At 38.3% G+C, this 13,131-nt stretch overlaps 1 protein-coding gene across 6 annotated transcripts in view; it reads right to left on the reverse strand.

Annotated features, from left to right (window-relative positions):
• The window catches only part of SIK3 (SIK family kinase 3), a 247,015-nt gene that overhangs the window by 60,992 nt on the left and 172,892 nt on the right, over positions 1–13,131 (reverse strand). The gene's annotated exons all lie outside the window — the stretch shown is intronic.

Here is a 13,131-nt window from a genome sequence, read left to right on the forward strand (position 1 = left end):
AATATGGGAAAAGAATCTGAAGGGGAGTGGATATGTGTATATGTATAGTTGATTCACTTTGCTGTACACCTGAAACTAACACAGCATTGTAAATCAACTATACTCCAACAACAAATTTTAAAAAGAATACACAGCACTGGTGAAGACATGCAGGAATGGGAACCCTCACACAAACTGACACACCAGTTTAGCATCACCCAGTAAAATCTGAAAACAGACATACAGTACAACCTAGCAACTTTACTCCTCAGTTTATACTCTTCATTAATGTTTAAGGATGCACATTAACGTTTAAGAATGCAATGTTCATCGCAATTGTTAGTAAGAGCTCCAAACTAAAAGCAATCCAAATATCCATCAATGGATAAAATGGAAAAATAACTTGTGGTATACTTCTGTCATGGAATACTAGACAGAAATAACTGTGCCACAACTACTGAAGCCTGCACGCCTAGAGCCCCTGCTCCGCAACAAGAGAAACCACCGCAATAAGAAGCCTGCACACTGCAATGAAGTGTAGCCCCGCTCACTGCAACTAGAGAAAGCCCACGCACAGCAACGAAGACCCAATGCAGCCAAAAATAAATAAATTTTAAAAAATGATCCACATCAAAAAATTAATAATAAAAAATAAAAAGGGATAAAGGTATGAGAACTCAGAGCTGCCCTTAGAGAACAGCTAAGAGGGTAGGAACTGGGAGTTACTTGCTGAACAGGAATCCCAGTGAAGTTTTTGTTGAAAACAGCAATAATCCTATTTGAAGAAGAGCAAACTATGAAGATGTGATATATAACGATAGAGTTTAGAGTTGTAGTTAAAAACAATTTAAAAGTAGTAAATATTTTAATGATATATAATTGCTGTCATAATATAACAGCAATTAGGTATAAATGATAAGCAGTTCACTTCATTAAAAATATTAGTATTAGTGTTATACTAATAAAATAACTACTTCTCAGTAACTCATATTAAGAGACAAAGATGGCATACATTATGTAATGGTCTGAATGTGCCCCCAAAATTCACATGTTGAAATCCTAATTCCCAAGGTGATGGTATTAGAACGTGGGAGCTTTGGGAATCGATTAGGTCATGAGGGTGGAACCCTCATGAGTGGGATTAGTGCCTTATAAAGGAGGCTCCAGAGAGACCTCTAGCCCCTGCCACCATGTGTGGACACACTGAGCAGGCTCTAGCTATGAACCAGGAAGAGGGCCTTCACCAGAAGGCAGTCATGCTGGTGCCTTGAGCTTAGACCTCCCAGCCTGGAACTGTGAGCAGTAAACTTCTGTTGTTTATGAGCCACCTAGTCTGTGGTATTTTATTATTGCAGCCCGAATGGACTAAGATGCCTTACTCATAGTTTAAAAATCAATTTTTGTCTATACTGTCACTGTCTCCCCTAACTGAACAAGAGCTGCTATCAAAGAACGACACTGAAGAGACTTAGATTTTCCTTCTTTTCCTTCCGTATGTCTAACTTAAGATAAACAGGCTTGATATACTAGCGAATCAAAAAACATGGACGGCCAGAAGAGAGGGGAGGGAAAAAACTCAAAAAAATGGGATAGTAAAAAACAGAACAACACGTAGGTAACTGAGAGTTAACCTAATCTTGGCAAATCTTTCTGATAAATAATCTTAACTCTCCCCTAACTAGAAGATATTTTTTTTCTGCTTATAACATTTTAATTATTCAAATCCCAGTGGTAAGAAGCCAGTGGACGGACAGAGGCTAAACATGTCTTTATCACCTCAGGCACTCTGTATTCAGCCACTATTTTCTTTTAGCTTTCCAGAACTACCGTCCTAAGGAATACTAAAGTGCTGCATGGCCCCAGCTCATGTCAGCCCAGGATGGTTCTAACCAGGGGGCACAAGGAAAATAAACTACGGCATCACAAGCTCACACGGCGGCGTCACAAGGCGAAGGTTGGAGAATGCTGGTGCAGTACAAAGGGAAACGCAGAAGCAGGGCAACGTCCACAAGAATAAAAAATGAGAACAAGAACAACAAAAATAACATAGAAACTTAAGGCAAAGAAGAGAACAGATTCAGTGCATGTTCAAAATGATAAGTATATAAACTCTGTAGTTTTGAACTGTACTGATAATGTCAAAGAAAGGAAGGCGGGGAGTAAACACCACAGCCCTATCAAGAATTTCTGTGCTCTTACAACAATATGGGAGAGCTTAAAATTATGTAATTATGTTATATTATGTAAATTATGTTAAATTATGTAAATTATGTTATATCTATTTGATATGCAATCATTAAAAATGATTACATAGAACAGCATAGGGAAAATATTTACATACCATAAAGGATAAAAACTACACGTAAAATTGTACATACAGTGACTATAATTATAAAAAAGCATGCATAGAAAAAAAAATGCGTTCAAAATGGTAAGTTTTGGAGGTGAGATTCCAGTTTGAGTACTTAAAAATCTTTTGTTGTTCTTTAAATTTCCTATAGTTTGCTTATATTATTGCTTTATTATTCTGTATTAAAAATTTTTGTTTTAAAAATAAAGACTTGAATAATAAGAACTAAAACACTGAGCAGTTAGTTTCAGAAAATTCTCAGGTACAAAGATGCCATAAAGATACTTTATATCCCTTCCTCTTTATTTATTGGCAACAGGAAAAAAATTATGACCTACAGAATCAACATTAAAATGATGAATATTCTAAAGAGTTACAGAAGGAAAGGGAGAAACAAGAGAAGAAACTGGTTGAAGTGAATACTCACACCCACACAACAGAAGCCATATGGGTGGAGTTGTTCTCTTCATGTGGCCTATGGTCATTTATTTCTCCACTCATAAGTGGCTCCTAACATAATTTGTTAGGTCTCTTTTCCAACCCCCAACACCCTGGTTGGTTAGCATTTGTCTGCAGGCTAGAATGGTATCTTACATCCCCTTAATACAGAGCAGCAGACTAATTGGAACCATATGTCTGTCTTCTAGGGATGGTTTAAATACCAGAGCTTTACTATCCATTTTGAGACTTGAAATCCTTTGTTCTAGGCAAGATCAGGAGGCTGGGGCTATACCTGGCAGTGATACTGTAGCCCTAAAAGTTAAGTATATCAACAACTGGGTATGTCTATGCGGCAAGGGGAAAGAGGGAATGGGTGGCACGAATTTAAAAATCAGGACAACTGCAAGAGGAAATTTTCTTACTTGGTCCACCACCTCAGAGTAATACCCTTGACTTCTTTTTTGGCTGACCAAGGAGCAACCCGAAGCAGATATAACAGATTAGGCGCAGCCTGCAGCCAGTTCCAAATGTTCACAGTGTCTGTGAAGGTGGTACAGTAGTACAGCTACAAGTGGCAGCCAACCCCTTCAGGAGTAACTTGTGCTTCATTTCACTTCCTCGTTGTGATAAGTAAGCTTGGAAGTACGGGGCAGAGGAAAAACGTGAAGTGGGAAAATAATTACTTATCCTAAATAAACCACCTCACCAGAAAACACTGAGACAAGATCCTTCCTGTTTGTTTTGTTTTGTTTTGTTTTTGCGGTACGCGGGCCTCTCACTGTTGTGGCTTCTCCCGTTGCAGATCACAGGCTCTGGACACGCAGGCTCAGCGGCCATGGCTCATGGGCCCAGCCGCTCCGCGGCATGTGGGATCTTCCCAGACCGGGGCACGAACCCATATCCCCTGCATCGGCAGGCAGACTCTCAACCACTGCGCCACGAGGGAAGCCCCCTTCCTGTTTTAAAATCTGAAAGCTTCTGAGGACTCATAACCCCAATGCTGCACTTGCAAGTAAAGACAAAGATCAAGAATAGAAATAATTTAGGGCCCTGATTAACTTCTCAGTGGACTAATAAGTACGGGGTGTGGGCCACAAGCTGTCAGGTATTCTAGCTAGAAATGAATTGACAAATCAAAGATCAAGACCTGTAAAAGAACACTTTATAAACAGGATTTAGACCGTTATATGGACTCTTAAGATAGAACATGACACGGAAGAGGAACTAACCTTGTTTTTCCTACACAATATTACTAGCCTAGAAATCATGTGACCCAAAAGCTTTATTTGGATTTGAACACAAGAGTCAACTGTGTGAATCTCAAAATATTGGTAGTGACAAAGGATGAGTTTCAAAGTTCCCAGGAGTCTCAATATTAGTTTGCTCTTAAAAATGGGTCTGGGAAGTCCTGAAGTGTTTAGCAATCCCTTCAACCTTTGGCTGAACTTCCTAACTAGGAGCTAATAGAGAAGTAATGCCAAAAACTACTGACTCACAGCCTGAGCATTTATACTCAAGAGAAATTCCTTCATGGGAAAAAAAAAAAAAATCAAGTAATCAGCTTATCTGGGAAGGGGGGCATTTGGTTTAGTTTAAGAAACCAGGGGAGGTCAGAATTGGAGGAGGGGACAGGTAATATTCAGGAGGTTGAAAGAATATATGTACCTTCTTGGTAATGTGTTAGGTATTAGAGGACCATTCTGTTGCAGCTCCTACTATTGCACCATATACAGGGCTCTTACACAGCTATCACTTAATCTTAGCAATCTCCGGACCCTCCACAACTTCTGAGCACTGTGTATCATACAGCATGATGACTACCTCCGTGGAAAATGAAAGTTTAAAAACAAAAATGCTGGAGCAGCATTACATTGGTATTTTCAATGAATGACATGTATTTGCCCCCAAAGTTTTAAAAAATCTTAGCAGTTAGGATCACTGAACTCAGCTATTTTTAAATGAGGTAATAAACAAATCCCCTCCACTCTTATCATAGATAGCACTACCCCAACCCTTCTCAGGAAAGGCAAAAACCCCTCACCAACACGGGATCTTTTAATCAAACTCAGTATTGAGTAGATGTATAAAGGAAAAGGTTATAATAAGACCTTTTCTATAAGACCTACAAACAATATTCACTGGAATTCTTGAAAACGTTAATGCATACTATTGCAATTATGATTCTAAAGTGATTCATATCACTTAGAAAAATAATAGTCCAATCATTCAATCAAGTAAGTTTCTAATCCTGATAGGTGAGCACACTATACAAATTTTTAGTGTGCCTTTTATGGACCATAATGAATCAAGGTCCCCTTAACTTCTCAACAGAAACTAAAGATACCAAATGGAAATACAGTATATAGGTATAACAATAATATTTTCCAAATTAAAAATTAAGGCATATGGTCTGATAAGCAGAAGGCTACTTTTGGAGAAAAGAAGGTACGATCACATATAAGATTCTCAGTTGTCACCTAGAAACTAAGCAGGCAAGAAAATACCATCTTAGGTTAAACCTAACAGAATAGAATAAACATAACTCAAATGAGAGGAAACATCTGAACAGTAACCCACCTAAAAGGTAAGGTGTAAATATACTAACAGGAGTAGGATACGCCCCAAGTTTCTGAGGGACCATTAGTGCATCAAGGGGCAAACAACATAATCACACATCTAACAATATAATTATATGCATAAATTGAGTTTTAAGCAAAAGTTTAGGGGCAATTGGTATATAATAGAGGAGAAAGGCTTTCCTGAAAAAGAGTCTATCAAGAGCTCAGAGAATCTCTCAATCTGATTAAAAAGATCAAGGTCATATTTGGACTAGAATGTTAAGAAAACTAACCTATTTAATTGTACAAGTACTCGGTATTTTCCAACTTTTCTGACTCTCAAACTTCTTTCAAAGGAATATATTATCCTAAAAACCTTGCAAGAAAGAAATTTTTAAAATAACTTTGTCAAAAAAAATAAATAACTTTGTCATTTTTATGTGATTTATGATAAAGAAGTAATTTAAGTAAAATATTTTATATTAGTACATTATTAAAATTGACTTAAAAGTTCATTATAAATAATATTTATCAACAAAATGAAAAGGCAACCTACTGAATAGGAGAAAATATTTGCAAATCATATATCTGATGAGGGGTTAATATCCAAAATACATAAAAAACTCATACAACTCAGTAGCAAAAAAACAATTCAATTTTTTAAATGGACAGAAGATCTGAATAGACATTTTTCCAAAGAAGACATGCAGATGGCCAAGAGGTACATAAAAAGATGCTTAACATCACTAATCACCAGGGAAATGCAAATCAAAACACCTGTTAGAATGGCTATTACCAAGAAGACAAGAAGTAACAAATATTGGTGAGGGTGTGGAGAAAAGGGAACCCTTGTGCACTGTTGGTGGGAATGTTCACTGGTGCAGCCACTATGAAAAACAGTATAGAGGTTCCTCAAAAAATTAAAAAGAGAACTACCATATGATCCAGCAATTCCACTTCTAGGTATTGATCTAAAGAAAATGAAAGCACTGGGAATTCCCAGGAAGTTCAGTGGTTAGGACTCCTTGCTCTCAGTGCTGAGAGCCCAAGTTTGATCCCTGGTTGGGGAAATAAAATCCCATAAGCCACGTGACGTGGCCAAAAAAAAAAAGAAAAGAAAAGAAAATGAAAGCACTAATTCAAAAAGACATCTGCATGCTCATGTTCATCGCAGCATTATTTACAATAGCCAAGATATGGAAACAACCTCAGTGTCCATTGACAGATGAATGGATTTTAAAATGTAGTATATGTATACAGTGGAATATTATTCAGTCATAAAAAAATAAAACAAAATCTTGTCATTTAAAAAATATTAAATAGTTATATTCACTTTATTTCTTGTTTTTTCTTTTTCCATTATGGTGTATTACAGGATATCAAACATACTTCTCTGTCTATACAGTAGAACCTTGTTGTTTATCCATTTTATATATAATCGTTTTCATCTGCTAAACCCAAACTCCCAATCCATCCCTCCCCTCAGCCCCCTCCCCCCTGGCAACCACAAGTCTGTTCTCTATGTCTGTGAGTCTGTTTCTGTTTCATAGATAAGTTCATTTGTGTCATATTTTAGATTTCACATATAAGTGACATCATATGGTATTTGTCTTCCTCTTCCTGACTTACTTCACTTAGCATGATAATCTCTAGGTCCATCCATGTTGCTGAAAATGGCATTATTTTACTTTTTTTAAATGGCTGAGCAGTATTCCAGTATATATATATATATATATATATATATATATATATATATATATATATACACACCACATCTTTCCTATCCATTCAGCTGTCGATGGACATTTAGGTTGCTTCCACGTCTAGGCTATTGTAAATAGTGCTGCTATGAACACTGGGGTGCATGTATCTTTTCTTTTCTTTTTTTTTTAAACATCTTTATTGGAGTATAATTGCTTTACAATGGTGTGTTAGTTTCTGCTGTATAACAAAGTGAAACAGCTATACATATACATATATCCCTATATCTCCTCCCTCTTGCGTCTCCCTCCCACCCTCCCTATCCCACCCCTCTAGGTGGACACAAAGCACCGAGCTGATCTCCCTGTGCCATGCGGCTGCCTCCCACTAGCTATCTATTTTACATTTGGTAGCATATATATGTCCATGCCACCCTCTCACTTCATCCAAGCTTACCCTTCCCCCTCTCCATGTCCTCAAGTCCATTCTCTATGTCTGCGCCTTTATTCCTGTCCTGTGGGGTGCATGTATCTTTTCGAATCATAGTTTTGTCTAGATGTAAGCCCAGGAGTGGGATTGCTGGATCATACGGTAACTCTATTTTTAGTTTTTTGAGGAACCTCCACACTGTTTTCCATAGCGGCTGTACCAATTTACATTCCCACCAACAGTGCAGGAGGGTTCCCCTTTCTCCAAACCCTCTCCAGCACTGGTTATCTGCAGACTTTTTAATGATGGCCATTCTGACTGGTGTGAGGTGGTACCTCATTGCAGTTTTGATTTGCGTTTCTCTAATAATTAGCGACGTTGAGCATTTTTTCATGTGCCATGTGTGTCAACTATGTGTACCTGAAATGCCTTTTTAATGAAGGTACATTAATTTTTCATTTGTAAAAGCTCCAGTCTTAGAAATAGGATTCAGAAGAGAGAATTTTCCAAACTCCATTTTCCCAAGGGTCAATATACGTTAAAGTTCCTTAGCCCCTGCTAGTTGAGGGTCCTATACCATTTCAGGGTGAGAGCACAAGGGTGAGGCGTTATGATTCCTAGGCTCTACTAGGACCCGAATTTGGGAAAGTCACATGGCCTCTCTGGGTCTCAATTTACTACCCATCAATCAGGGAGGTGTACTGAAAGATTACCTAAACAAAGGGTGTTAGGATAATGACATAAAATTTGGGATTGACACGATGAATATTCGTAACTACTTTTTGTGACCTGTCAGGGACATTCTCAATCACCAGACTATGGAAGGGGCCTCAGAAATCCAAGGTTTCCAACCTTTGTTTTGAGATACAGATATGACTGTATCTTAGCATATTCATACTGGCGGTGAAAGGTCAATAGACTTACCAAATGTTTTAGTTTCTCACTTTTAAAAAATGAAGTAGTCTAGATCTCACTGCATTAAAGGTCAAAAATTTCCACAGTACCTCAAATCCATGCACTGTGGAAATTCTTTCCAAAATATTGGCTTTGCTGTAGCTGAACTTCAGATCTTTGCTGTCTACTGATTGCCAACTAAAACAATAACACCGGAGTGGAAACCATCTCATGGAGACCATTCTGGGAGTCGACATTTAAAGAAAAAAGTTTCCAACTTCCTTAGGTTAAAAAAAAAAAGTTTCCACAATTTTCAGAACATTCTCATAACGTCTGAGTATTTCAAATAACTTTGCTTCAGGGAGTAAGCCAGCTACATTTAGGCAATCTTTTATAAATACAGAAATTTCTCTAGTAAATTTTTAAGGACAAGAATTAAAATTCCTTTGGAATAGCAGTACATCAACCATTAAAAATAAGGCAACACCAGTTTGACAGCTTAATATAATCCATCAATAAGAAAATCTGATTTCTCTATTTCTAAACATATCTCTGACTGGAAGTTCCCTCTTCCTGGCCCAGAGATGTGACTGGTTACCCAGTCCCAGAAATTCCTCCTCTGCTCACATCTCTTGTATTTGTTGCCCTTTTCTTCCTTCCCACATCCACTGCCACCACCCGTATGCAGGATTTTACCATTTCACAGCCTTTTAACTGATCTTCGTATTGCTTTCCTGTCCCCTCTCCCTACTCCCACCCTTTTTTCCTTATCCACCCTGAATCTGATTTATTAAGCCTGGTATTCAAACAATTTCACAATTTAGTACAAATACCTCCCCTTCCTGCCTTCTCAGGCATGACTCCTCGATCCTTCCCTCTCACCAAGCTTTTCTGCAGATATGCTGTGTGCATTCTACTGCTGCCCATGCTTCTCCAACTCAGCTTCCCACTGTAACCAAAATAAAGCCCCAAATCCTCACCATGTGCACAGGTCCCCAGGCGAACTGGCCCTTGCCAGCTCTCTCATCCCATCTTTCCACTCCCGGCCTTATTTATTATCCTCAGCCATGCTAAACTTTCTCTTACCCCCTAAATATGCTGAATTCACCTCTCGCAGGCCTTTGCCTTGCTCTTCCTTCTGTTTGGAAGGCTCTGACTATCCTCGTTATCCTCTCACAAGTCGTTCTATCAGACTACCCGATATTACCATTTTCACAGCCCTTATGAGAGCTTGTTTATGTGTTTACTGTCTATCTTTCCCCATCAGAACATTAGTTCCAGGGGACTATTTTAATCGCTGCTGTATTCCCAATGTCTGCACACAGCAGGTGCTTTACTAACATTTGCTTACTGACTAATCCTACTGGCATTCTCTCCTTGACACCTATCCTTAACGAGTTCTATTCATCCTTTAAGACTCACCTCAAGTGCTATATTCTCAAAAGGGTGTTTCTGTCCTCATCACCACTATGTAAAGTTCAGATCAACAAAGTTATTGAGCACCTACTATACAACAGGTACAATAAATGGGATATGCTTACAGTCCCTGTGGCATCTGTAATCTAATGAAATTCTGCAAACTAAAGTGGTTTCTCCATCCTCTGAACTCCTGTGGTGACTGGACTATACAATTAACGTGATAATGAATCATGATGTGCTCTGTAACATCTCTCCTATTGTATCAAACTGCAATTTGGTAGCTGTTGGCCATGCTGTCACCCAGGGATACAATCGATGTGCTAAGAGAGCCATGTTGTGCCTCCTCCATCCTGAATCTGCTCTTTTGTGGATCCTCACACATCTGAGGCACAAAGTGAAAGGTTAGAGACCAAGAACCCTATTCTTTTCCCAGCGTTGAATTCTCTACATGAAAGCGATTTGCACGAGTGCTCTTTATAAGAAATTCAAACGTTTAGCAAGTTAAAGGTGTTTTGGAAACTCTAGTGTTTTCTAAGCAAGACATATTTGCATGCCAAATATGTTGAAATTAAATGATATACGTGAAAATGCTTTGCAAAGTACTTCTTATATATGTAAAGCATAATTTTGGTGTTATTTAACTTTTCAAAGCTCTAAGCATTTGCTGCCCACATAGACTGTAAATTCTTGAGGGCGGGAGTCATGTTCTGAGCCTTCTTTTTTCTGTTCCGTGATACCGGAGCAAAAAGCCTTTGTTAAGAACAGTGAAGATTACAGATAGCCACTACAAATTCTTCGTTCCAGACTTGGCAACTGTGCCTTTCAGAAATAAAATTCTTTATTCTGAAAACAATCAATGCTTATGCTGGATTACTAATGATAGAAACATCTTTCAAATAATTCTACAGAAGATAGGTTTGTGACCAGCATTAAGAAGAAAGCATTAAAACCAGAAAAAAAAAAACCAAACTATTCACCTGAGCTTCATTCTCTCTAGAACTAGCACTAGAACAAAAATTCATAGGTAAGAATTTAATCACAAAAACTCTTAAACAATGGAATGATGTTGAATCTTTTAGTATCTGTAACTGAAACTTATCTCTCCTGTCCTGGGAACACATATTCACTTGAAGAGAGCTAACATGGGCTTTTATAATAGCTAGATTTTTATAGTAGTACCAAGTATTACATGTAAATTGTCACATTACTTCATACAAAAAGTAAACATAAATTCCTGTAAACACAAACATCCCCAGAACAACTTATTCATCTACTTTTGAACAGGATGCATAATCTTTTCATCAAAACCACTAGGTAAATATTGGATAAGGAAAACATGAATTCCTTAAATTTCCTGATCTGAATTTTTATTAATTCCAAGTTAATTTGCTACTATAACATATACGATGATTTTTAAAATGAGGTGCTTAAGACTAACAATATTTTAAATAAAATAAAAAAACCCTCTTTTCTCTCTCATGTGTTTCTTTCATATACAGTAGTTCTTTCTTACTGAGATTTATAATAATTCATCAAAAAGACTACTGAAAAGATCAGGGATCTGAAAGTTACTTTTAGCTTTCAGAATAAAAAGTTGATTTCATTACTTATCTGAACTTATCCCATCAGAACCATCCAACCTACCTCTCTAAAATTAGTCATGCTGTAGTCAGCTTCAACTAGAAGCGTTCCTCCCACTGGTCCATTAAGTTCAAAGAAGGCCTGGCTGATGAGAACGGGTATTCTATCCAATTTATGTGTAGGAAGGGAAGTTCAGGCAATGACTGAGAAACTGAGTAATGACAGCATGTAGGAAAGAATGCAAACAAAGACAATGTCAGATGCTGTAGCAGAGCACAAAGCTAGGGGTGCTCATTTATTCTTTGCTTTGCTCTGAAAACAAATAATAAAAATGCAGACTTTAGGTTAATGAAATAAAAATCTTGACAAAGTATATGCATTAATACACAGAGAGCCCAAGCCTGGCTGTCAGGACCCCTAGGAGTCTGTAATTACACACCAACAGGTAGAGACTCATATTGTGACTGCATGGGTTTGTTTTTAACCATTAACAAAGGAAAGTATTTAAAAATCTCCTTACCCAAATATTTGTCAGTAGAGTTTCTAAATTCAATTATCACCAACCCCTGCTTTTCAAACTTGGCTTCTCAATGCAAAAACTAAAAGCCGTACAGATTTCCCTTAACTAAATCAAAATGATTCTAAATTCAAAATCAAGAACCAAGGAAGCATAAAAACTTTTTCTTAGTCTTTGGTCAGTGAAGGTAGACTAAGACTGTAGCAGAAAAAGAGGGCCTTCTTTTTTTTTTTTTTTTTTTGTGGTACGCGGGCCTCTCACTGTTGTGGCCTCTCCCGTTGAGGAGCACAGGCTCCGGACTAGCAGGCTCAGCGGCCATGGCTCACGGACCCAGCCGCTCCGCGGTATGTGGGATCTTCCCGGACCGGGACACAAACCCGTGTCCCCTGCATCGGCTGATGGACTCTCAACCACTGCGCCACCAGGGAAGCCCTGAGGGCCTTCTTTTAACTCACTACCCTAATCAAAAATCCAAAGAACCCTACAGTAACATTTGTGGTAGGCTGAATAACAGCTCTTCAAAGACATCCTTGCCCTAATCCATGGAACTTGTGGATGTGTTATCTTCTTTTGCAGATGTGGTTAGGTTAAGGATCTTGAGCTGGAGAGACCATCCTGGTTCATCCAGGAGGGCCCAACGTAATCACAAGGGTCCTTACAAGAGGGAAGTAAGAGGATCAGATTAGGAGTGGGAGATGTGACAATGGAAGCAGGAGGTGGAAGTGTGATGTAAGGCCTGGAGCCAAGGAACGCAGGAGGCCTCCATGAGCTGAAAAAGGCAAGGAGATGAATCCTCCAAAGCCTCCAGATGGAACCAGTTCCACCAATACCTTGGTTTCAGCCCCACAGGATTCATTTCAGATTTCTGACCTCCAGAACTATAAGATAAACTTGTAGTGTTTCAAGCCACTAAGTGTGTGGTAATTTGTTACAGCAACAATAGATAACACATTTTATTATACTTCTAGGGATTGTGAAGCTTAGTAGGTGTTATTACCATTAATTTAATTGAAACTACAATGAATAATTACAAAAGAGGGTTTGCAATTGTCAGGCCTTTCCACCCTACCCACCCTTGTGAGCACTGTCAGCATCTAGAGAGCTTTAGAGAATATAAACCAGACGTCAGGGCAAAGGAAAAACATGATTTCACGTAACATAAAGAAAGCTTCTAATTCCTGTCTACTATGTACTGAGCAAATACAGAACTCAAAGAGCTTACAACTATAAAAGTTCTAATCAGCCCAACTTAGATAAACAAA

The sequence above is a fragment of the Orcinus orca genome, chromosome 8 (assembly GCF_937001465.1).
Source record: "Orcinus orca chromosome 8, mOrcOrc1.1, whole genome shotgun sequence".
Lineage (NCBI taxonomy): Eukaryota > Metazoa > Chordata > Mammalia > Artiodactyla > Delphinidae > Orcinus > Orcinus orca.